This window comes from Heterocephalus glaber, unplaced genomic scaffold (assembly GCF_053883595.1).
Source record: "Heterocephalus glaber isolate CG9 unplaced genomic scaffold, H.glaber_assembly_v1.0 deba00001579, whole genome shotgun sequence".
NCBI lineage: Eukaryota > Metazoa > Chordata > Mammalia > Rodentia > Bathyergidae > Heterocephalus > Heterocephalus glaber.
In genome coordinates, this window is record NW_028258360.1 from 3545151 (window position 1) to 3568002 (window position 22852).

At 38.2% G+C, this 22852-nt stretch overlaps 1 protein-coding gene across 12 annotated transcripts in view; it reads left to right on the forward strand.

Moving 5' to 3' along the window:
- LOC101726456 (uncharacterized) overlaps positions 1-22852 on the forward strand; it is a 139156-nt gene that overhangs the window by 96206 nt on the left and 20098 nt on the right. For 8 of the 12 annotated variants that reach the window (XR_015443778.1, XR_015443782.1, XR_015443781.1 and 5 more), the window contains one exon: positions 152-13550. The gene's annotated coding sequence lies outside the window, so the exon portion shown is untranslated. Of the gene's footprint in view, positions 1-151; positions 13551-19007; positions 19715-22852 lie in introns of those variants that run through there. The other 4 variants (XR_015443779.1, XR_015443776.1, XR_015443803.1 and 1 more) reach the window with 4 other exon arrangements.

Genomic DNA, 22852 nt, shown 5'->3' on the forward strand with positions numbered 1-22852 from the left:
TTTCTGGGAGAACATTCTTAAATTGGATTGATTCATAAGTCTGATAAAACGAATCTTAAAAATCTTTGATATGTGTATACACTGTAAAGCATATAAAACCAAGCCCACACACAACAATACAAATATAATCAAATTATTTTTACTTTTACAGCTACCTTAAAGTGGTGGTACAGTATGGTATGACAACTGGCCTTCAGGAGATCGCTGTTCCTCTTGTGTCCGGACAGTCTGGGCTCTGACCGAGCACTGTACCACCGTACACTATCCGCACTGTACAGTGAGTGCACAGCAGCACAGCTATGACAGTGTCCGGCAGACACGTGAGCTACTTCCATGATTTGTCCGTATCTACAGATGTTTGTAATGCAAGGTCTCTTTCTATCTGTGAAAGTTCACAACTCAAATGTTTGTAAGTTGGGAGCTTACTGTACTTGGGTGATTTCCACAGTTTGTTTTCCCAGTTTAAAAATGAAATTAGACCGTTTCTAATGTTCTATATAAACCCCTCACTATACAACAGTACTTAAAATTTCTAAGGATAATTTAATTTCATTAGGACAAGTCACACATAAAAAAAGCCTTTACTCACCTTTTTTCGATTGCATGTCCAAACAAGTTCCTTCCAGCTCCAGGCCGAAGTTGCCAACATTAAGTCAGAGGTTTTCATACACCTCTTCCAGGTTTCAAGAATTTAAACATTTGAGGGAGAAAAACTTTATATTCATTACATTATTTTAACTTAACAGTTATGCCAGGATCCTGGCGAGGCAGTATCTGTTGTTTTTGGTTTATCATTGATAACCACTTCATCCTTCCACACTCGGGGAAGATTTTCCACAGGGACTGAAAAAGACGAGGTAAATGGTTTCACTGAATTTATATTTTAGCGAAGGGAGACAAATAACAGTGTGAAAATTAATTCAAGAAGAGTAATGTCACATGGTAAACAATGATAGGAAGGAAATGAGATATTATGATGGAGACCCAGCTTGCACCTGGTGGCAGGGATTCCACCTTACGGAAGGAGACAGGGGAGGCTGTTAGCTGTGGTAACCACTGGAGACATGGACATAATTTGAAAAAGGTTAAAAAGAAAACCGTTCTGAACTGCAGGGAAGTAAACTTAGAAACAGAGACGTGTGTCAGGTGTCTAGGGACATCCAGAGAAGTTGGGGTGGTTCCTGGACCAGCATGGCAGTAGCAGAGATGGGAAGAAGCAAGTAGAGTGCACAGCAACTTCAGAAGCCACCTTGGCTGGCTTTGCTCATGGGCCACATGTGGGAGTGAAGGAAAGGACGGGAGTCAGAATGAGTCTCCAGCTTCCTGGCTGAGCAACTGTGAGGATGGGTACTGTCACTGTTTTCTGAAATGGAGGAGCCTAAGCAAGCCAGGATCTGGGGTGCAAAGCACACACTCTGCTTTGCAATTTTGAAAGCTAGAGATTCACATTCCATATCAAAATGGAGTTGTTTGTAGGAAGAGGAGGAGAAGGAACAAAGGAAAGTTGAGAAAGGGCTGTCAGTAAGGCAAGTTGGGAACTGAGAGTGTTGTCATAGAAACCAGCAGCAGAAGGTGATCCATGGAAGAGGGAGTGGCTGCCTTGGAAAGTTGATCCTCAGGGCTGTGGAAGAGAACCTTCTGGATGGCCCGACTTGGTGGATTTATGGAGGGAGGTGAAATCTGATTGAATCAGTTCTGGGGAAGCTGGGAGATAAGACAGTGGAAGAGTCAACCCTTATTGGAGTCATGCTGTGGAGGGGCACAGAGATGGGGCACTGGTCAAGGTCCTGGCATGTTAACTGTCGAAATGGGGATGAGATGTTGGTCAGCTTTTCATTGCTGGGACAAATGCCTGACGTCCCCAGCATAAAAGAGAAAAGGTTGATTTTTGACTCATGGTTTTCAGAGGGTTCAGTCCATGGTCTTCTGATTCCAAGGCAGAAACACTGTGAATGATCCATGATTAAAAAGAGAAGGCAGAGTAGAGGCCCAGCCTTGAAGAATCTGGTAAACTTGGTGCTCAGAGGAAGGAGCACCTCTCCTGGCTTTTTTTTCTCCATATAACATGATTAGAAAGTATCTAAAGAGTAGAGTATTTGTGGACAGGTTACATTAACATTGAAAGGTAGCTGAGAGGAAACTTGGAAGATGAGAGAGACACCCAAGGAAAAGATATTCATAGTTTAAAAAATTCATTTTAGCTGAATCTTTAGAAAAACATATGCTTTGGAAATAAAATTTGCAATGTATAATTCAAATCTGTGAGATAGTAGACCTTTCCAAAGCACAGATAAATGCAGGAAGCCGGGGCCCATTAATTACCCTGACCCACCCGTGTTTTCAGTGCTGCTTGGCTGATTTTTGTTCTTTAGCACACAAATAGATCCAGTGCCTTTTATCCTCCAGATGCTCATGAACTCTGCTCTGAAGGCTGATAAATGCAGTCTTTTCCTGGGGCAAGCAAACAAGAAAGAGACTATGATCTGCGTCCTCGCTTCTGACACCTATGCGCTCCTTTGTACCTGTCAAATCTGTCCCACCTCTCCTTCCTTCATGCTTTTTTTTTTTTGCTGGACATCTGCAGTGGCTTCACCATCTGACACTCTTCCTGCACATTTCTTTCTTCCTCACCTACTCCTCTAGTCCCGTTTCCTGTTCCCACCCACAAGTATAAGTTGTAGATCAACTGAATTATTATACCTTTACTAACTGAATTATTATATCTTTACTAAAGTATCAATCTTTCCTGTTCTGGACAGACACACACTTGAGATACTTATTAATTCTCATTAATTTGTAAATCAGTGGACCCATCAATTCATTAACTACCCAACTTTAAAATTGATTACTTAGAATTTTCATTCACTCATTTTTTAGCACCAAGCACTCAAGGCACAGAAGAGAGGCAAGAGGACCTCTGCTTCTCTTCTCAGATCCAACTCCGAATGGGATGTCTCCCTAGTTCCTTGACCCTGTGTCTGGCCTTAGCTGGGTCGGTTTCCCTCTTCTCCGCTCTCCGCTAACAGTCATACACCTTCATGGCGGTCCTGGCTCAGTCTCTTCCTGCTGACTCACTTAGCTGAGAAGCTTGGGAACTGAGATGCAGGGGTCTGTTCCTCATCTCTGGTCATGGTTGCAGCTCAGTAAGAAATCCAGAATCACAATTACAGGAATGAATGAGGGAAAGTTTGAGCCCTCTTTTTGCCTCCCTATTTTTAGTGCTTCCAAAATGACACTGCTTTTAACGACCCATTTATATGAGCTTCCAGATAGCCTGCTATAAAAGCATTGCTATTTGATCATCAGATCAGGGGTCAGATTAGATGGTCTGTTAAAAGTTTCTCTCAGTTCTCTCTTGGTAATATATCCGTGGGTATGGAGGGTTATCCCAGGTGACAAGGCTGACAAGGAGCTAATGAAATCCTAGGCTGGCTTACTAGAGAAAAGAATGCTGTCCAGTTCACAGAGGATAATAAGCCCCCTGTACTCAGCACTTCCAAACCCACACTAGAAGACCGTGACTAATTCCAGGTGGCTTACTGAGCCAGGAGAGCCCTTCTCTGATGTTATCCAGAGAGGGCAGTGGGCAGTGAACCCTGTCTTACATAAGCAGAGAGTGAACATACTGTTAGTGTTCAATGGCAAAAAGAGACATCAGCACAGAAACAAGTCTTTGCTCATCTGAGGTCTGTTTTTTTGGAAGAGGAATTAAATGTATTCCATTGAACTTTCAGAAACAGACCTTTTAGGTAGGAATTGCCCACAGAGTAGATTTTAGTTAATTATAAGTAAGAATATCTTAAGAATTGGGATAGGCTGCTTTTTATATTACCTAGTCTCTGAATGACAGCTCTGTGTGAGAAAAAGTGACTCTTTGGGAGATAGAGAATCTCATCAGATCAAAGGTTTCTACTGTCCCAAGCTGGTGACCTTATTTTCCTCATCTCCAAAAAGGATTCAAGAAGAAATGAAATTTAATTACACCAGGACAATTTAGGCAATAAGAAAAAAAATATTCTTGAACCACAGAAATATTCATGAGTAGATTGACTAGATGCCTTAGGAGATTTTAAGTGCAAATTAACTTGAAAAATACTCTGGATAGTAGTTTATTAAAGGAATTTAGTGACTAATTCAATGTCAAAGGAAGTAAACAGGCAGATTCTTATTACTCCTGGTTTAATTTGATCAATATGATGTCTATCTCCCATAGCAAGGCATTTTTGAGGATGGGAATATTTTAAATAAGAAAAGCAACAATAACAATAAACAAGACAGAAAGGGCAGAGGGGGGATTAGTATTTTAATTAATTTGTCAACTGTTTGCTAACAAAATACACTAAGGAGCTTGACTGTAATATCTTGGAGAATCCAAAATTATTGCATTGTTCAAAAAAGATTAGTCTTAGTCCAAAAATCTTGATATTTATTTTTATCTTGTCATTACTGACAAACATTTGAATTTTTTAAATGTCAGAAAGTTCTTCCTCTCAACTAATTTTCACCCCATATGTGGACTTCATAGACACAGTTTTATTTTAACTAATCAACAAATATGTATTTTTATTTTAGTATTAAGAAGTGAATTTTCCATGTCTCTTGTTTTTATGGTTTATCTATACCATCTTTTCTGCAGGCATATAAATTCCATTACCATTAATAAGAGTTACATAATGAACATGTATACTCATTAGTGTCTGATGCACCTCTCAAGGTTATCCGAAGGTGTGGGAGTTTAATGAGCACCCAATGAGAACTCTGGTGCCTCTGGTTAAGAATATCTATCATCTCTGTGATACAGACATCATAATCTCACACAGAGAAGTCAGTAAAATTCCAGTCCCAAATGGCCTCTTTTGTTATTAATCACATATATGAAAGTCACTTTCTGTTGGCAAACTTATGACCTTTAATTTAGTTCATTAATACTTGAAATCTGCTACTCTCTTAAGTACTTTAGCATAATTTAAATTTTCATGTAGTAAACACCCTCCGTGATAAATAATATTATAGAAACTGGAAAAATATAGGTCATATTTTAAAATAGCATGCTCATACATATTAAAAACTGCATAAAATTAAGAGTAAACTATTTCTGTTATTGCTCTTTTTTTCTTGTGATGATGAGGATTGAAGCCAGAGCCTTCACACTGAGTTATTGTTTTATTTGGGGACAAGGTCTCATTAAGTTACCCAAGTGGGACCCTTCTCCCTCAGCTTCCCTCAGTGCTGGGATTACAGCAGATGTCACTGAAACCAGTTTTTTTTGGGGGGGAGGGGGCATTTCTTCAAAGAATAATCTACAATGGAAGAATCAATAATCTGTTCACATGTTGTGAATGAAGCTAGTTTAGACCATCCAGGCCAGCCTTATCATCTCTTCATGAATGTCAGTTCTTCATTATACATATTAAGAAAGAGGAAATTATTTCTAATTGTACAAGATTTTCTGAAAATTCTAACTGATGTTTTCACTTAATTATTTTATTTGCCAGTTTCAAAAAATCAGATAAAATATTTAAAGTGGAATTGTTTATCAGGATCCTCAGTAGCTTTGTACATTTTCAGCTAAACAAAGTTCTTGACATCTCTAATGTTTTTGGCTCTGTCACTAGCAACACTTCTCAAGGTAATTTTTAAAGTCACTTACTGAAAAGTTTCTTTCCCACAGAACTGACTAGTTAATGAATGTTCTTCTTCATTATATAATATTGTTTCCAATGACAAAATGTGGTAACACATGTAAATGTATTTATGACTATAAAAGGCTGTGTTAGTTACTTTTCTCTCATGGCTGAGACAAAATATCCGACTCCCAAAGTTAGAAGGGAAGGGGCTTATTTGGCTCCCAATTTTCAGAGGTTTCAGTCCATGATCGGCTGGCTCCAAGGCAGAGTGGATGGCAGACAGTCATGGGAGAAACAACACGGCTTGTACAAAGTAGCAAAGGTAACAAGGGAGTTTAGCAGCATTTTTCTGCCCCTTTTATCTTATTCAGCCTACCGGGATTAGGGCGGTGCCAAACTAATAGCTCAAGTGTAGTGGTTTAGTAATCACACGCCAGCCCCAGCATCACATAGTCCAGATTCAGCTACCTCTGAAAAAGAAAGTTCCACCTCATCCACATGAGGCCATGCGGGGACATCTACATACAAACCCTAACAACGGCTTTCTAGGTATGTTATTTGTTTTCTTTGGTTATCAGCAACAGTGGTCTCCCAAGTTGATAGCTTTGGAATGAGAATTTGGTAGTGCAATAGACATGCAGAAAGGTTGGTTTTCACACATCTTTGAAACAGAGTTCTAGCACTTGCTCTTTCTTTCTCTGTCTCTCTCGTCCCTTTGTGCACCTTGCTCTTTTCCATTTCTCTCTGTCTCTCTCTCACATTCATGTATCCATTCCCACATGTTTCAACTGATTTGCCACTTTTATGTATATGTACTGTTATTCAGATGGATACCTAATGGATTTCTTAATGCTCCAGGATCAAAAGAAGCATGAGGAATGAAGTTCCAGGTACACCAGGAGATGGAATCCAAGAGGTAAAACTAAAAAATGAGCCAGTGGATATCATAGTATAATTCATTAAGCCTGCCAGATCCTCTCTAGAGTAAAATGAGAAGAACAAAGCAAGGGGGAAGATCCAGGGCAGGAAAAATGGAAACACCAGAGTAATTGGCTGGATGTTCATAAGGAAACCATTATTAATCGATCCTATAGAGGTGTTATTATTTTATTTATAACGAGGTCTTAGTTCATTCAGGCTGCTTAAAAAATAGCATAGGCTAAGTACTTTATAAACAATAGAAGCATTTCATACACTTACAGAGGCGGGGAAGTCCAAGATCAGTGGCTCTTCATATCTGCTGGGTAACGAGGGGCCTGTTTCCCAGTTCCTTGGTGATCACTGGCTCATCTTTGCAACCTCACATGGTAGGGAGAGGCCTAGAGAACTCTCAGGTATCTCCTTTATACGGCACTAATCTCGTTCATGAGGGTCTTAACCTCACGAACTAAGGACTCTCACGAACTCATCAGTTCCCAAAGACCACACTTCTCAGTACCAACCCACTGGGGGTTAGCTTTTCAACATATGAAATTTGGGCAGAGAAAACATAGCATTCATTCTACAACATCAAATAGTAAGCAAATGAGTAAGAATTAGAATTAGTAATAGAATCCCATTGATAATTACCAAATTCCTCTTTAGGAAGTTCAATGTTACCTTCTTTATAAGGAAGCATACTCATTATGTAAGAAAACACTAGATTATGATTATTTGGATCTCATTTTTCCTTCTCCTGGTCACTCTCTAGAAGGGGATGCACTATGTAGAAAATAGACTAAAGATAAAAAAAAGAAAGAAATAAGATATCTAAGTGAATGGAAACTAGATCATTACCATCTGTAATGAATTTGGCATATAAACAAATAGGATTCAGTATGAATCTCAAATGTACATGTACATAAAAAAATCCCATGGTTCTAGTGCATGTTGACAATTATCAAATTAAATGAATAAATAAACCTTGAAGATGCAACGCTTTTTTGATAAAGTTACTGTGTTGGAGAAGTAAAGTAGCTACTGAGTTTATATCAAAATTCTATTAAAGACCTTTATATTTTAGCCTACAGGTTGCACACAAAACATAATTATATGGCAATACAGAAGTTTACAAAGTGTGTGCACCATGTACAAAAGGACTAGAAATGCTGGTAAGACCACAGTAGCTGCTGATGCCTTATCGATAGAGGTCATAGGACAGCTCTCCCTGTATCATGTCAATCATTCCTTCTTTTAAATAACACTGTGATTGCATTTTTAAAAAGTTTTACTTTTGAGTAGTTTAGGTTCACATAAAATGAAGAGGAAGGTACATAAACAGCCCTTATGCCCCCAACCCTACTTGTGAACAGAATCAATGCCATTTGTGACAGCTGATGAACCTACACTGATCCATCATCATCACCCAAACTTCATATCTTAGGTTAGAGCGCAGTCCTGGTGTTGTGCCTTCTGAGGATCTGGACAGATGCATAATGACAGGTATCCACCACTGCGGTATCATGCAGAGTAGTTTCATGTCCTAAGCATCCTCTGTTCTCTGCCTATTTACTCATCCTATCATTACTTCTTTAAGCAAAGAAGAATCGGATTCACTGAAGGAGCTGATCCAGATAAGTGTGTAGCTGGGGAAAGGCAAGAATTAATTGTGAAACGTTTCCAGTTGATGACTTTTACAGCTGATAACATTTTCTGTACATTCACTTGGTCATTTACACTATCTAATATTTCTGATCATTTAGCATTTTACCCTTGAAAAGTTACGGAAATCATAACCAGGTTTTTTTGAAAGCAAATCTGTTAGGATCAGCATTTTCCTGAAAAAGTCATAAAGAAATGACTCATTGCAATTTCAGCAGTTAATGTGTTTGGGGTGGGCGCTTTAAAAACATCAACTTGTAGACCAGCTGCAGAGGGATATCTTCTGGGAAGTAAGAAGGTTAGGTCAAAGTTTCATCCTTTAGGACTGAGGATACCCCAGGGTGAACAAAATCGTGTGATCCAAGCTGTGAAGAGAAGTCATTTTAAAGTGATAGAACTAATGAAAAAAATCTCAGCTTTTTCAGGAGTCCTTGGTTTTCTGTGAAACTTAGTGAAATCAGAAAATCATAACACTGATGAAAGACGTGCAAAAGAGAGCATTAGAGAAAAGCTTTATAACCATTTTCTAGTTCTCCACAGTTCTTTCCCCTATATAGTAACAGTAGTCTGGAAAGATTCCATGCCATACTCAGAAATATTTTCCTTCATAAACCACTGCTAGAACTAAGTTTTCTGTTTAATAGCACAATAATCAACTGAAAAGTGAAAATGATATTAAATTGACTTTTGCTCTTATCTTCTTTTCTACTCCTGTGTATAGAATTAAAATGCAATCATTGAATTGGGGAATCCTTCAGGAAATTAGTCAATGTTGAACATTCAGTTTATTTACCTTGCTCGTGTATTTACCCAACTTTATAAAAACTTTTCAGCTGTATAAATTCAATATGATAAGGAAAATATGTATAATAAACATTATTCTGCATAAGAGTAAAATCAATGTAAGAGAGTAAGATGAGTTTACAAGAAAAGCTAGCCAACAAAAATGCATGAGACAGAGCTTGTTTGTCTAATACAGTTGTGCTAAAAGCTCTGACTTTTTAAAAAAATAAAAACGAAATAAACATATACTCTCAGCTACATGATTTTCCTGTCCTTAAACCATCTGACTACTGTCAGATGCTACCTGCTACCGTCTAGCCAGGGTCCTATGGTGAGCAGCTTCTAGAGTATCTGCCTTGTACCAGATGTTTCAAATGCATCTTTCAGTTTTCTTAACAATTTTTAAAGAAGATGCTGTAATTTTCTTTACAATGATGGGGAACTGGAGCTACAGAGTGCTTTTGTGACTTACACAGAATCTCAAAAGCAAAATGCCGTGAACCAGAGATTCACATCAAGTTTCTTGGAGGTCAGAGGACAATTTCTTTCTGCACAATTCTGCTTCTCAATCACAACTCTTGTATTGTCAGTTGTGTGAAGATTGTGATTGTCTTTCTAAATTGACTGACTCAGGTTGAGTAATTATTTCTGGGAGACTTAGCTGCTTGGAGATCAGTACATGTATCTGATAGTGGGCAACTGTTTACTTTTTCCAGGTATCTATCTGATATTAAGAAAATGTAATCCAAGTATTGTCAGTAGGGTTTGAAATATTCTGAGCACCAGGCCAGGTGCCCTGGTGTGGGCGAGGTGTGAATAGATATTTAGTTCTACATTTGTCTCTTAAAAAGGCTGAAAAATCGGGCTAAATTCCAAATACTGAAAATGTAATAATAAAATATTAAAATAACGCTTAAATGCAAATATAGAAGTGCTATCAAAAAGCAGTATAAAGTAAATGGATATATGAATAATACAGATTATCACTGCTAGAGAATTTCAAAGTAGGGATACATCACTTTTATATAGCTGATTAGGAAGGGCTTTAAAGAAGAGAGCAAGACCCAATAAATGATTGGATTTGCTTTGTTTCTTATTGTTATTTATATAAATTCAACAGAAAACTGCACGATGAATCCTAGACCTCAAAAAATTATATTCAGAATATTGGACTTTCCCCCAATCATCTTTTTGGAGATTTCCAATAAAGGAAATGCATTGATTTTTTTGTGTGTCTTAGAATTTGCAAGTGATTGTTTTGAGGTCTATAGACACACAGTAGAAAAGAACATAATAGTAGCAGTTGGAAGAAATGAACTACTGCAAAAGACACCCCTTGGGAAATAGAGAGGTAGAATTTTCCTCCCTGAGCAGTTGAGGAAATTGAAGAAGAGAAACAGCTTTAGTTGCCTACGCATTCTTATTAAGGCTGAAGAAACCAGTTTTAAAGTTTGGCTCTTGATTCAGGATCTTGAACTTCAAAGGGACTGGACCACTTAGGAGGCATGCTGTCCTTATAAAATCCAATCTTCTCAGTATCTTGTTGCCTTTTGGCATGACATGCTCCATATTTCTTTTATAATGAAAGTAGCGTATTTTGATCTTTTTCGCTTAATATAAAATGAGCTGCTATTCCATGGGTTAATTCCCATGCTGTTAACACTTCATAAATTAAAGTGTGTTTAGAATGAGATCAGCTTGCCCGATTAGTTCTCAGCTCTTTTCTAATCCATGCTTGAATGCCTTCATCAGACAGGCGTCTGAAAATTTACCTGTTTGCATTCTTAAGCTGTTACTTTAAGCTGGTAGCAGACTGAAGTCATTGTGGACTTATATTAATTTAAAAAAAATTCAGACACTTAAATAGTCGTTCAGAAGTTTTCTTTTCCCATGGTGTTATATGTGACTTGTTTGATCATACTTTCTAACTTTTGAAGAGGTTTCCAGAAAAAAGTGGAGACAGCTAGACAGCCAGGGGACTGGTCAGGTGGATTGATCCATCAGGATCAGGCAGGAGGAAATGGTTAGGAATGGTGGATTTATTTTGAAGAGAAGTCTGAGTAGAAGCTCTGCTCTTCCTCTGAGTGTTCGCAGGAGCACTGGAGATGCTGAAAAACGAAGCAGCTGACATATCAACACCAGTGTCAAATGCATTTCCTTCCTCTCAGGTTAGGCAAATATCAGTCATCTTTCACGTCCGATACTATGACACTTAGAACTCAGCTTTAATTAAGATCTGTCCCAGCCAACCCCCAATGGCCACCCCACAGTCACAGCCCTTCAACTGCATTTCCCATCTGTTCCTCCAAGTTGCTAGCATCACTGCTGCCTCAGAGATTTTGCGTGCCTTTTCCCCTTTGCTTGTTACGCTCTTCTCTGTGGCTTATGTAGTTCTCTACTCAAAGGGTCACAGAAGTCTGTCCTGAGTATTCCATGTAAATACCAGCCAATACCTATTCCCAGCTTAGTCTCTGTCCTTCCCACTAGAGCACAAATTGATAAATATTTGCTGTTGACTTTGTCTCCTCCCGCTAGAATGATAACTTCATGAGGGGATAGTCATTGCTTCTTCTTCATCTTTTTTTTTTTGTCTGCTACCAGGGACTGAACTCAGGACCTTGTGCTTGCAAGGGAGGCATGGTGCCTTCGAGCTTAATTCTTGGCCCTGTCCTTGCTTCTTTTATTCACCGTTACATCTCCAATGCTAAGGACTGTTGTCTGGTGCATAGTAGGTGCCCAATAATGTTTTTTGTGAATACATAGTAGTCCATTTCCTTCCTTTCTGAATTTGTATTACAAGCTCTGTCATACTATTTTGCAGTTGCTTTTAAGAAGACTCAAACAGCCATAAAGGTAGTATCCATAATTTCTGCTCTTCCTGATTCACTTCTGAAAGTCACTTAGCTGGTATAGAGGACAGACTCCTGCAAGTCAGGAGCACATGGAGAGTATTGCAGACAGAGACTGGCATTTCAGGACTCATGAGGCTCTCTACTGCCTTTCTCATGAGTAGTCTGGATCTATGCTGTGGTGCTGTATCCAGCCACTTCATTCTTATTGTCTTAATTTATAATTGAATTGCAAGTCTTGTGAGGCAGGGACCGTGTAAGATAGATGTGTGCACATGCAAGTGTTCTGCAGTGTCTTCAGCACATACTCGGCCCATAACTGATGTTTAAGAAGTTATCTATGCATCAAAGCATGATTTAGATATAAATATTCCCCTACCCCCAAAATCTCGTATGTTCAGAGGTGGGGCTTTTGGAAAGTGATTGAATTATGGGGGTGATGTACTCATCAGTAGATTAATCCATGGAGTTCCCAGCTGAATGAGCTGTTAGGAGATGAAGCCCGGTTGAAGGAGGTGGGCCCCTGGCTGTGTGACCTGGCAGGATGCGTTCTTGTCCCTAGCTCTTCCTTCTCTCTCTACTTCCTGGCTGCTACGGACTGAGCTGCTTTCCTCCATTATGCTCCTCTACCATATTATTTTTGCCTGGTAGGCAACCAATTATGGACTGAACCCTCTGAAACTGTGAGCTAAAATAAACCACTCCTCCTTTAAATTGTGGGTGTTGGGTATTTTGTCCCAGCATCACGAAAGTGACTGATACATGAAGTATTGGACAGACTGAATTAATTTGTACAGAGACATGTTTTCCATTCTGCCAAATCAGTAGATATTTGGAGAGCTGTCAGTGCTTCCTTTGTTGTGATAGAAAACTTTGATTTGAAATTTTCAGAGTTACATTTTAACACAGTATTTAGCACAGAATAATGCAGAGGAAAAACTCTCTGCAAGTAGACAACTCTGTGATATTAGAGTAGAAATTCTGTGACATATTCCTGCTTAGTCTTCTGACCTTTTAGTGACAATGTGATAACAAGAAAATAGAAGATTATCCTAATTTAAATTGCCATTGACTTTCTTATATTCACTTTGACAAGCCAAAATTAGGTATATATTTCATGCATACACATGGAAATTATGGTAACAGTGTCATACTTCAGTAAACTTGTAGTCAAAGTCTGCAAGTTCTTCCTGTCATTTCATATAATGTGTTCGGATTTACTAAGTTGCACATTTCACTGTTCCTCCTTTTTAAAAATAAAAACATATTTTTTCTGAAATCAATTAGAGGCATCTTACATTTTCAGGATTCCTCTTCTATACAGTTTACACAGGTAGCTCAAATCGCTTTATAAACAGCTCTGCACTTTTGTATACTTATAGAAAGTGGCACCTTGTTACATTACTAAAGAAGAAAGTAGGAGTCACTGAGTCAAGTGACTACGTCCTGAGATACACTGGGCAGTCAGCAGGGGGTTTCTGAGAATTGAGGTGCCCAGAAAAGCTTAATTATTCTAACAAAATCTTCTAGCTCTTCCAGTAAATCTTACTTTTGCTTTGGGATTGAGTCTAATCATTTCCCTCTTTAAGGCAAATATTTATGAAGAAAGAAGACGTAGTAAGACATACCACACTACCATGGCTTTTGGGGGACATCTTGGACTGTCACAGAGGTGAAAGGTAGCAGCACACTCACATCTAAGACTGCTCAGGTGAGCTTATCTTGAATGTCTGGAACAATGTGTATAGTTTGTCTTTTCCAATAATATATTCATTTTAATCCTTCACCAGAAAGGCTGGTGCACTGTAATATTCCCTAGTCATCTATTTGTAGGAAAATGAAAGGGTTTCATAGTCAAATTAATTTGGATAATGCTAACATAAATAAAATTAAACAAGCTTCCTACAGGCCTGTGGAACATTAAGGGATGTTAAAAAGGTCTGACACAGGATGGGGTGAGTGGGCTGGAGGGAAACCAAGTTGTATTTACTAGGAGTTGCTAATGCTGACACCATATGCTTAGGGTCAGGTGTGTACGCTCTGTCCTGCGGGGTACTCTGGGGATCAAATGAGCTCACAGGTGTGAAACGCTAAACCCCAAGGCGGCATCAGGAAACGCTGTATGGTGGGGATTTCTGGAAGGTCTGCTTTCTCCTCCTTCACTCGTTTGCCCTTTGCTCTTTAGAAAATCAAGACATTCAGATCAGTATTAAATAAAAATTATTTTACATCTTCAATATTTTATTGATCTTCAGGAATGTCTAGAAAATATTTGAATCCTTTCCTATCACATTCTTGGTTAGTACAAATGCTGGTGTTGATTTCCTCTAAGTTATTTTCACATGAACTTATTTGTGTGACTGTTAATATTTAATTGATATGATAATAATTCTATATAAAGTGAAAGGTAGATTTAAAGTGGTTTTAGGATGCTTATTTGTCAAGGTCAGTTTCTTGGATCATATGTAAATTAGCAGTAGAATATTAAATAGGTGATACTCAAATTTATTTAATGTATTTTGTAGATTATCCCAAGTTAGATATCATTTTTCCCTTGTTTAAAGTCAGACCCTTTGAGATTGCAACAAACTAACATTTTCATGTGCTTTTTCTGGTCATATGAAGTATGAACTCTGTACTAAGGCATAGCTGTGTATGTTTCTTAGAACTCACTTCCTAAAGAAAACTAAGATCAATGATTATAAGAAGTGACATTCATGAACGTTAGATGAAAACTAAGAAATTTTCTAAAATGAGTAACTATTTGAATTATTGAAAAGGACTATATGGAAAAATAAAAATGATACATGTAAACTTTCATGAAGCAATGGGGATTTTATTTTATTAAATTTTGTGTAAATTTTTAGAGAATCTATGAACTTCTTAGAGTACCTTAAGATGGCATTTTCTGGTAATTTTATCTAAATAAACACTAAGAGAAGCAGGTTATGAAAGATGATAACAGTCTACATTTGTTCTGACCCAAATAAGTCCCTGAATTTTTAATTCACTTATAGAAGCATCATTTCTAATTATATTTTAAAATTGTTCTAGATAGCAATGTGAAAAACTCTGAATCTCAGAGACTGCATTGCAAGAATATTTGCATGGACTCAGAATAACTCAATGTTATTTTTGATAAAGAGAGCAATTTTCAAGAACATTTCTCAACTCATCATGCACAATTGTTGACAGTTTGCCATCGAAGTCATTTTAACTTTGCAACCCTTTGAAATTTGTGTAGAGGCTTTGTTTTACACCAAAGTAGATGAGAATATAAGGAGCAACCAAAATAAAATCTTTCTAAGCATGCCTGGCTTTGTAAGGATTTATAACGGTATCACAGCATTCATGGATCAGTGAACACGAATTTGTTTTTAAAAAAAGCATAGACATATAGAGAGTTTCAGAGAGACTGTCTAGGCATCATAAAAAGAAAACCCACTAGTATAATTCAGTAGATTTGGACTAAGTACTGCAGTCTTTGGGATTTGTTAAATTTGCCCTAGGGTTTGGCTCTGTAAAAACACATCAACATGATACAGAATGTAACCAGCACCAGGGAACCATTCGGATCTGATGTGGTCAGTTGTCCCAGACACAACTGTAAGAGTTTGTTGAAACTTCCTGTCCCAGGGTCTCAGAGAGCAAAACAGGAGGCCAAAATTTTCCATATTTAAATCAAGAATCTAAGAAGAAATCCTGGAAGGAATCCTAAGAAGAAATACAATACTCAGGATATTGACACTACAATTTGATTTTCTGTGTTTTCTGTTTTTTTTTTTTTTTAGTTCTTTTAAGTGTTTTATATTTAGTACTTAAAGATTTCCTCCACCAAACACCAAACCAAACCAAAACCCCCCACAGGCAAGCAAGCAAACAAACAAAAAAACAAAAACTGGGGGCTGGGGATGTAGTTTAGTGATAGAGGACTTACCTAGCATAGAGTAGGCTCATTCACCATCTGATTTTATTGTAGTGCTAAGTATTAGGTAGGAATTCACCTTTATTCTTCTTCCTTGGTAGGAATCCTGTCGTAGTCCATTTGCCCTGCTAATTTAAAATGACATCTTCAGAATGCAGCACATTTCTATGCACACTTGTGTCTGTTTTAGAAACTCCTATTGTATTCCATTGACCTCTCTGATTATGTACTAGCAGAACACTTGATCATTGAAACTTCAGAGTATATTTTTATGTCTATAAGGGTTTGTATCATTATTATTTCTCAGAAGTTTTCTGGATGCCCTTATTTTATTTTATTTTATTTATTTTTCCATGCAGCATGTAGAATCAACATATCTTCTTCCAAATAGATTCACATTGGTATTTTAATTAGAACTACATTTAACTTTTAAGAATACCAAGATTTTTTATTTTTGTCTTTTTTCATTATTTGAATTTTTTCCTTATTAAAACGGTGCACACACTTCTTAAGATTATAATTTTTGTTGTTTATCCAGGTGAATCCATATAGTCAATGGAAGTCCTACTTTTTCCAAAGCTTCCTTCTTTCTTCCCCCTTTGGTAGAAGAAACTGTTCCTCCAAACATGCTAATAGTTTGATTTGGAGAAGCCATCCACCAGCGATCTAAGGATTCTGTGCGTGTTCCTGGTTGACAGAGGGACCATGAGCCTTCCTTCCTTGAAGCCAGGCATCAGCTCAGGAGTTTCTATTCAAACAGCTTGTCCCTTCTCCCTGGCAGCTCCTCCCAGGTGACCTACACATGGTTTAGGACCAACTCTCTCACTCCACACTGTTTGCCTCTCTTACTTCACATGAAATCGCAAAGATCCTTTATAGCCTCCTCTAGCTAATAGGGCTGTGGATACAGTATGCCTTTGGATTCATCCTCTTCCCACCACTTGGTCTCTTTTCTCTTGTGGCACACCTGCCCATACTACATTCTCATTCTCTGCTAATGATCTGGTTTACTCTTCTTCTTCATCCCTAGATACTTGGCATCAACTCCTATGCCACAGCTGTGTTCCCTTCAACCTTCCACCTTGTTTTCATTGCTTAGTATACACCATGATTACCCCATCTGTGCCTTAGTGATGTTGGGGGCTGGGTTCTTCTCTGTGGTGGGCTCTCCTGTGTACTGGAGCGTGCTTAGTAGCACCCTGTCTCTGCTCATGAGATGTCAGTAACACCAGTGACAATCAAACGTGTCTCCAGACATTGACAAACATCCCCTGCAGGATAAACACCCAGCTACTTGGGAACCACTGGTCCATACACACCCTGAAGGACTTTGGGGATATTTTCATGGATTGCTTTGCAGAGCTGCCCCTTTGATCAGCTGTCCCATCCCTCCTACTGGTCACACCAGGTCTCCTCTGGGAACTCGCCTTACCTGAGTCAGGAAAAACTTCAAGGCTCAACTGGGAGGCCACCTTTTGCCCCTGCTAAGCACAGAATGTGTGGGAAGTTTTCGCTGCTGGGGCCCTGTGGTTTTACCTTACAACATCCTTGTGCCTTGTGGGTGGTGCCCTAAACAATTATCATGCTTCATATCCTCACTTGCAGCTGGGTTTCTCCAAGTGCAGGGCATGATCACATAGAGCAATGGAGAGAGCCCTGGGGCTCAAGGACCAGAGAGAATCTTGATTCCATTTGTTATCTTGAGTAGAGAATGAATATCTACTCATTGCTGAATCTTCTTAAGCCTGCTGTTCCTCTACATACATAACTTTGATTTCCATTGGAATTAAATAGGAACAGTAGAATGAGGGTCAAATCTGAAAAATTCTCTCTTGCTCATCTAACTCCATACATTACATACCCTGAATATGTTCTCAGTCTATACTGTCTGTATGGTTTCTCTCAGGTGGCAGTTGCTTCTTATTGCTATTCTAATTATATTCTGAAGTCTTCTGCAGTTCCTTATTTGTCTTGTTTTTCTAGCCTGCTTACAGCCTAAAATATATTTTCCACCTGTACTTTGCTGTGTTTGCTTCTCCCACTTAATAATATTTATTGTACAATGATTATTTTTCAAGATTTTCCCCTAGGAGACAGGTTTCTTACCGTCTGTTGTGTTTAGATGTCCGCACCTCTAACGCGCCTGCTGTTTCTTTTGTCTCTTTGACAAATTCAGCCCAACAGTTTGGAATATTTAGTGTTGCGTTTCTCTCACTGAAGTTAAAAAGAAACTGCGCTGTGAGCCTGCCTTTTAAGGGTCATGGTGTATCAGCGTCTGCTGAACAGGTTTTCGCCGGGGGAGAGGCAGCCGTGGGTGTCGGCACACTTACTTTGAGATGAAAATGTCTCTGAGACTTCTTGATTCTCCTCTCTGAATTCTCCTGGTACCATTTCTTTGGTTGGATTGAGAGATTTCGGCACTGTTCTTTACACATACATGTGCATGTGTGCACACACACATACATGTAGTACGTCACAGAAATGGTCTACATCCAAATGCACAAACAGGTGACCTTGGTTTTTGGAGAATCATGTGCTCTACAGGTCACGAAGCACTTTGAGGAAGGCACCAGAAGACCAACACCTGGAGCTCTGCCTGCACTGTGTGCTACTGCAAACTACCCCAAATAGTTTTCATGATGGTTGAACCATAATTTGTAATTCACATCAGGTCATTGCTGAGCCCAAACACTCAGAATGTGCATTCCAGGTTGTTTTCCTGTGGTGTGCTGATTTAACTATAATGCGCATGTTTTTGGTACTGTTGTGATGCCAAGCATTATTATTACAGATGAACAATGGGTCTCAGCCTTTAAAGAATGCCCCACTCACTGGAGGAGAGTGAGAGAGAGAGAGACCCACAGCAGGTGCCTTACAAGATAGTCATGCAGTCCTGCTGACCTCTGTCTCTGCTCTGTATGATCGGGGATGATCTCAGCTGGGTCTGCGCTGGTTAGTGGTGGAGGCTTGGCCCGGAGCTCTCTGGCCAACAGCGAGAAGGGGAACTTGGTCACAACCCTGGGCCCATGTGAGCAGGCAGCATAGTCACGGAGGTGTGCTGAAGCCAGCTGTTACCAGCTTGACAGCCAACATTTTCAGAAATTTTGTGAGTTGATTGTCAAACACAGACATGGTTAAAAATATTAGATGATATATGCTTATGAATAAATAAATGATATTTTAAAAAGGTTAAAAAATACTCAAAATGCATCACTTCTTAATTATTTAAAAACATTTTACTAGGACCTATGCTTTTTTGTGATAAGGGAGGTTGAATCCAGGGTTTTCACACTGAGCTACACCCCCAGCCTTGCCTTTTTTAACGTTTTTATCTTTTATTTGAGACAGGGTCTTACTAAGTTGCCCAGGCTGGCTTGAACTTGGAATCCTCATGGTCTGTTTCTGAGATACTTCATCTTGGTTCCTTATGATAGGAACACTACCTAATGGTGTGCTGTGTGTATCTCTCCCAAGTTTGTGTACAGCAATGTTTCCCTGTGTACTTTGAAACTGGACATGGTGGAAATATTTACTCTATGGAAATTGGCTAATCAACTTGGGATGTTCTGTTCTCTTCCAAATCCTGTCCACCTACAGGCAGTTGTTAAACATTTACCAGCACATTATTGGAAATTTGTAAATATTACACAATTACCATACAAGTAAATATGGTTCCATTAATAGGCAGAGGCACCACTACATAAATCATAGCACCTGTACTTTGTCAGAATTGGAATAATATTCTTCCTATTAGTCCATATACTGACTTGTCAAAGTCAGACTGAAACAGTTTAATGCTGTTATGTTTGGTACCAACATGTTGGAACCCCTTGGTATTGGAACAAAGACTCTGCTACTGAATAGATTGTTTACTCAAATTGGTGGAAAGAAACACACACACCGAATTATGGGAAAAAAACAGGGAGAAGAGAAAATGAGGGGCTGTTGAGGTAAGGAGATAGACCCTGAGAAAGTAGAAACAAGCATATCTCTTGGGACTTCTACACGCTTATTTCTGGTCCCTGGGAATTCTTTCAAGCCCTTAATCTTGAGTAACGTTGGGTCCCTGAGAATGCGAAGCTCTTTAAATTTTAGTGTTTCTAGGTTAATAAAATGTAAGCCAATAAAACCGTGCCACTTCATACCAAAAGAGACAGGAGACATGTGACAAGCCAGGGAAACTTCTGGTGGATTGAGCCAGTGACAAATGTTCTTCTGTTCTTTTTTTTTGTTGTTGGTGGTCAAAACAAAAGTTTACTTATAGAATTTATAAATTTCCTGTGGGTATTTCTGATAAGCATCAGGTATCATCTCCAGGACTCAGTTTTCTTACATTTTGTGACTGTTATCTTCAATAAATGGCCTCCAAAATTCTTACGAAAGAAGAAACAGCCTAAGGATTGTGCTGGGAAGTATCTATGGTGCAGCCCTGGTTTGGTACACTGTACATATAAATAATGATAACATCTAATGTAGGGAATCTGTACCTTTTATGATGTATCTTACTTCTATTTTTCCCATTCCCCTCCCCTCCATTCAACCCCTCTTCCCCTCTTTATTTACAAAAATTTGCTTCCATTTGTTCCTTTTATTCTTTTTTTTCTCGTCCCTTCTTTCCTTTGTGCCTCCCACTTCCCTAGTTCCCCTTCCTATTTGGACATTTTCCAATATCTGTTTTACATTTTGGTCCTTATTTGCATTTTCAGTTTCTCACAACAGAGAAACCATGTGATATTTGAACATGTATGTCAAATTTATTTCACTTGAGAGTATGGTCTCAAAGTACATCCATTTAGTTAGAAATGTCCCCAGCTTATTCTTCTTTATGGCAGTGTAGTACTCCATTGTATAAAAAACACACACATCTTCTTTATCCATTCATTACTTGATGGGCATTTGGGTTGTTTACAAGATTTAACTATTACAAACTGTGCTGCTATAAACATGGGTGTGCATATACTGCTGTGGTATGATTTTTCTGTTAATTCTTTTGGGAAGATACTGAGGAAGGGAATAGCTGGGTTGAATGGAATTTCAAGTTTTAGTTTTATAAGGAATCTCCACACTGATTTCTATATTGGTTGAAAGAATCTAGACCCCCACCAAAGTGAGAAGGGTTTCTTTACCCCATAGCCCTGCTAGAATTTATTGTTGGTTTTTTTTCATAATAGTCATTCTTTCTGGAGTGAGATGATATCTCAGCATTGTCTTAGTTTTCATTTTCCAAATGATCTGTGATGTTAAACATTTTTTCGTATATTTATTTGCCATTTTCACTTCTTCATCTGACAAGTGTCTATTCATCTCAGATGCCCATTTTTGAATTGGTCTTTAAATCTGGGTAGTCTGATTATTTTGAGTTCTTTATGTATCCTAGATATTAGTCCTTTGAGGAACAGCTGGCAAAATTTTTTTTCCCTCAGTGTGGGTAATCTCTTCTCTCTGTTGATTGTTTCTTTTGCTCTGCAAAAGCTTTTTTAAATAAGATGAGATCCCAGTTGTTAATACTTTGTATTATTTTCTGTGCAACTGGGGCTTTGTTCATAAAGTCTTTGCCTATACCAATGTCTAAGAATTCTACCTATTTTAGCTTCCGGTAGATTTAGTGTTTTTCTTTTAATATTTAGATCTTGGATCCATTTTGACTTTGGTTTAGTGCATGGTGAAAGATATGGGTCTAGTTTTAGTCTTCAGCATGTAGAAAGCAGTTATTCCAGCACCATATATTAAAGAGGCTATCTTTCCTCTAGTGATAGTAAAGGTGTTTGGCTCCTTTGTCAAAGATAAGGTAGTTAAGAATGTTTGCAGTTGTCTCTGCATTCTAATCGGCTCCATTGATCTTTGGGTCTGGTTTTCTTTTCTTTTCTTTTTCTTTTGTTTTTCTTCAATACCATGCTGTGCTGTTTTTATCACGGTAGCTTTGTAGTATAATTTCAAATCAGGGGTTGTGATGCCCCTACCTTGCCTTTGTTTACCAGAATTGCTTTCGGTATTCGAGGTTTCTTATGCTTTCAAATGAATTTTAGGATTGTTTTCTATAATTCTGTGAGATATGCTATTGGCATTTTGATCAAGATTGCATTAAATGTGTAAAACAGTTTTGGAATATGGTCATTTTAACTAAATTGGCTTTTCCTACTGAAGAACAAGGAATATCTTTCCACTTTCAGGTATATAATTCGATTTTATTTTTCAGAGTATTGTAGTTTTCAGTGTAAGGGTCTTTTACTTCTCTCATTAGGATTACAGTGATTCCTAGATATGTCATTTTTTGGAATGCTACTGTGAAAGGTTTTGTTTCCCTAATTTCTCTCTCAGTGAGTATATTATTTTGTGTGCAAAAATGGTATTGATTTGTGAGTGTTGATTTTGTATCCAGATACATTACTGAATTTGGTTATTAAAACTAGAAGTCTTTTGGTGGAGTTTTTATTTTTTTATTTTTTATTAAATTCTTTTATTGGTACATTGTAGGTATACAACACAATTACATTTCTCATTGGGAATTGTACCTTTATATAATGCATCTTGGTTCTTATTTTTTCCCCATTCCTAGCCCTCCCTTCACGCCCTCCACCCTTCCCTATTTACAAAGACTTTATTTCCATTTCTCATCATTTTTCCTTTCCCTTTTTTCCTTTCCCCTGCCCCTCCCACTACTCCTACCCCTTTGGACCTTTTCTTCCTATTTTACATTATCGATTATTCATTCTAATCATTGGTACATTTTAGGTATACAATATAATGACATTCATCATTGGAAATTTGCACCTTTACATATTCTCTCTTGGTTCTTATTTTTCACCCTTGCCCAGCCCTCCCTTCAACCCCTCCAGTCCTCCCTATTTACAAAGATTTGGTTCCTATTTTTCCATTTTCTCATATTAATCCCATTCCCTTCTATCCTTTCCCTATCCCTCCCACTTCCTTCCCCTTTGCCCCTTTTCTTCCTATTTCACATTACCTATTATACATTTTAGTCCTTATTTACACTTTCAGTTTCTCACACCAGAGAAACTATTCAGTATTTATACATTTGTGTCCTATTTATTTCACTTAAGAGTATCGCCTCAATGTGCATCCACTTA